Source organism: Borostomias antarcticus, assembly GCF_949987555.1.
Source record: "Borostomias antarcticus genome assembly, chromosome: 12".
Lineage (NCBI taxonomy): Eukaryota > Metazoa > Chordata > Actinopteri > Stomiiformes > Stomiidae > Borostomias > Borostomias antarcticus.
In genome coordinates, this window is record NC_140245.1 from 20,780,785 (window position 1) to 20,784,843 (window position 4,059).

Genomic DNA, 4,059 nt, shown 5'->3' on the forward strand with positions numbered 1-4,059 from the left:
GGGGCGGACGTTCTCCACGTGGTTACCCGAGACTGTGAGAGTGAGGGGCAGGGTCCGGTGCGTGATGGGACCCATGGGATGGCCATCCAGGGCGAAAGCCGAGAGGGGCCTCTCCAGAGGGGAGAGAGGGAGCGCCGCTTTGTGGGCGAACTTGACGTCCACGAAGTTCTCGTCGGCACCGGAGTCGATGAGGACAGGGACGGAGAGCGTGTGCCCCTGCCAGGCGAGGGTGACAGTGAACCTGGCGGCACGGGTCCGGGATAGAGGATGGATGAGCCGGCTTACTCGGTACCCCCTGGCGAGTGAGCCTACTCTTTTTGCCGCCCTGGGAGGTGCAGAGGAACAGGAGTCGACGGCGTGCGCTGGGCTAGCGCAGTATATGCATAGTCCGTTCTGTTCCCGGTGCTCACGCTCTGCAGGGGTCAGTCGGGTCCAACCCAGTTGCATGGGTTCCTCTCCAGCGGTGTTTGGGGGGGCGAGGGAGGCCGGGGCAGGCCGAGAGAGACCGGCAGAGGGAGGCGGAGACGGTCTGGGTGCGCTGTGGTGTTGGTGCGCCCGCTCGCGCCTGCGTTCCCGGTGGCGCTCGTCTATGGCTATGGAGAGGGAGACGAGTTGGTTCAGGGTCGCTGGTCTGTCTCCTCCAGCCAGGCTGTCCTTCATGGCGTCCCCCAGACCCCGTCGGAAGGCGCTGTATAGGGCAGACTCGTTCCAGGAGCAACGGGCAGCGAGGATGCGGAACTCCGTGGCGTAGTCCGCTACTGAGCTGGAACCCTGGGTGAGGGCGGAGAGAGCAGCGTCCGCGTCCTGTCCGTGGACGTCGTGGTCGAACACAGTCCTGAATTCTGCCACGAAGGCAGTGTAGTCCTGCATGTAGGCAGCTGCGCCCTCGTGACCCGCCATGACCCAACGGCGAGCCCGTCCCGTGGTCAGGTTGGCAATGTAGGCTATCCGAGCCGACGCAGTGGAGTACATGCTTGGCTGGAGGTCAAACACGTACTCACACTGCATGAGGAACTCCCGGCAGAGGGTGAACGTCCCGTCGTAGAGGGCCGGGGAGGCGAGATGGGGCTCCCGGTTTGGTGGAGCGGTGGGGTTCAGGAACGGAGCCAGGCGGGCACTGACCGCGGTGACCTGGTCGGACAGGGTGCAGACCAGAGTAGCGAGGCCCCTCAGTCGCTCGTCCTGGGCGTGCTGTTGGGCGGATACCTGCTGCAGTTGCTCAGCTTGGGTCCGTGGGAGGGCTTGGAGTAGTCCGGGAGGTGCAGGTCTCTCCTCCATGTTGGCTGGGTCCAAACCGGCCAGATCTTACTGTGAGGGTTTGGTTTTGGGACCCAGGCGCAACAGGAAAGGAGGAGGCAATGAACGGTAAAGCCCGGAGGGGCGATTTAATAAGATCAAAAAGGGGGGTGTGGTAGTCGTACAGCCGATGGTCAGGCAGGAGCGTGGTAGTCGTACAGGCGATGGTCAGGCAGGAGCGGGGTTGTCGTACAGGCGATGGTCAGGCAGGAGCGGGGTTGTCGTACAGGCGATGGTCAGGCAGGAGCGGGGTTGTCGTACAGGCGATGTTCAGGCAGGAGCGGGGTTGTCGTACAGGCGATGGTCAGGCAGGAGCGTTGTCGTACAGGCGATGTTCAGGCAGGAGCGGGGTTGTCGTACAGGCGATGGTCAGGCAGGAGCGGGGTCGTACAGGCGGTGGTCAGGCAGGAGCGGGGTAATCGTACAGACGTGGGTCAGGCAGGAACTGGAGAGATGAGGAGGGGAGGCAGGGTGAGTGAGAGTAATCACAAACGGGGAACGGGAAAAAACACTACAAAATACGGGTAAGGAGATTGTAGGCTAGGCTATACTTTACCACAAGAGTATTATGGTAAGATCTGGCGATGAGTGGAGTGTAGACCAGGTTCTTGTAGAGGTTGAAGGTGATTGCAGAACGAGGGACAGGTGTGGTGATGATAATTGGAAACCGGTGAGTAGAGCCGCGCCAGCGTCATCGTCGGAGACGAGCGCGCCGTTCTTGTCTTTGCGCACGGGCCGATGTGCTGGGCATGTCGGGATCCGATTCTTCGTCACCGGAGAGGGAGGAGACTGCCGAGTCCGCGGAGCTGGCCGGAGACGGGGAACGCCCGGCAGTGGGGGGAAACTCCGGAGAGCCAGAGCGTTGTATGCCCGGGCTGATGCGACGTGCGGTAGAGCGCGTAGGACGCCCCGAGCGCGCAGCGGGCCCAGAGGGGGGAGAGGGAGACGGTTGTGGAGGCGAGGGCATGCGAGCCGTAACAGATAATCAATCAGAAACATACGCCTTTTCACTTCTGCATAGATCGAACCAAAATGTGAGTCACTGTGCTGAATAGCAACGTCAATTCTAATCATTTTATGCACAGTCAGATCATGAAGCTCACCTCTGCCCCTCTGAGCCTCAGAGTAGACAACTAAAACCACTGCAGCATGCAGAGATCAGAAATCAGACATTTCGTGGTGCTTCTGAAGTGTTAAACACTGTATGGAGGAGAACTGCGCGCACGCACGCACGCACACACACACACACACACACACACACACACACACACACATAAAATCATGCACACAGACAGACAGACAGACAGACAGACACACACACACACACACACACACACACACACACACACACACACACACACACACACACACACATAAAAGCATGCACACAGACAGACAGACAGACAGACAGACACACACACACACACACACACACACACACACACACACACACACACACAAGTGACATGCAATCGATTTCCTCAATATTTTTTTATCAACAAACTCCTGGTTCAATAGGCCACTGTGATTGGTTGATATATACTGTATATATGGGGTGTAACTGCGTGTGCGGGAAGCCTGGCCTGATACCTGTGGTCTGAGCCACAGCCAAGCCTGACCAAGCCTGACCTATAATCCAGCACAGCGCTCAGGTGTGAAACATGACCCTAATAGATACATAAATCACTTGTGACAGCGACGGTACCCTCCACCTCCCAGCCCAGGTGTCCCCCTCGCTGTCTCTCTCGTCTCTCTCTGTGTCGCTCTCTGTCACTGTCTCTCTCTGTCTGTGTGTGTCTGTGTGTGTGTGTGTGTCTATCTTTCTCTCTCTCCCTCTCCTTTTCACTCTCTCCCTCTCTCTTTCACTCTCTCCCTCTCTCTCTTTCACTCTCTCCCTCTTTCTCTTTCACTGTCTCTCTCTCTCTTGAAAATATTTTGTCTTAGTCTCTCTCTCTCTCACTCAGAATCCCTCTCTCTCTCTCTCTCTCTCAGAAACCGTCTCTCTCTCTCTCTGTCTGTCTCTCTATCTCGCTCGCTCTGTCTCTCTCTATCTCTCTCTCACTCGGAATCTCTCTCTCTCTCTCTCTCTCTCTCTCAGAAACTGTCTCTCTCTAGCTGTCTCTCTCTCTATCTCGCTCGCTCTTTCTCTATCTATCTCTCTCTTGTTGCTGTCTCCTTTTTATACGTGTCTGTCGGTTTTTCTCTCTCTCCATTTCTCTTTTGCTCGTCATCTCTATCTGAATATTCCTCACTCTCCCTTTCTCCTTCTTTCTCTCTCTTCCTCTTCTCTCCATCTTCCTCTTGTCTTTCCTCTCACAGCATCAGAGCTGGTGGACCGCCCCCCATGGTCAAGATTTCTCATCGTCCGCGTCGTCTCTCCTTGCCGCTGGGCCCTGGCGTGGTGTGCGTGCCATCGCCATGGCAACGCCCGCTCCCGGCGCACGTCTGAAATTGGAGCGGGGGTTCGTCCAATCAGGGCTGCTTCTCACCACGCCCGTGTTTTTCTGTCGCCCTGGCGTCAAGCAGGTTCTCCGGAGAGCGGCGGTCTGGAGTCATAATCTACCAATCAATCAATCAATCAATCAATCAATCTACCAATCAATCAATCAATCAATCTACCATCAATCGGTCAGTGGATGACAATTTCTGCTCAGTTTAAACATTAACCATGTGAACAGTGTTATCAGTGATTGAGTGAGTGAATGAGTGATTGAATGCATGAATGAATGAATGCATGAATGAGAATTAGCTAAGGACTGAACA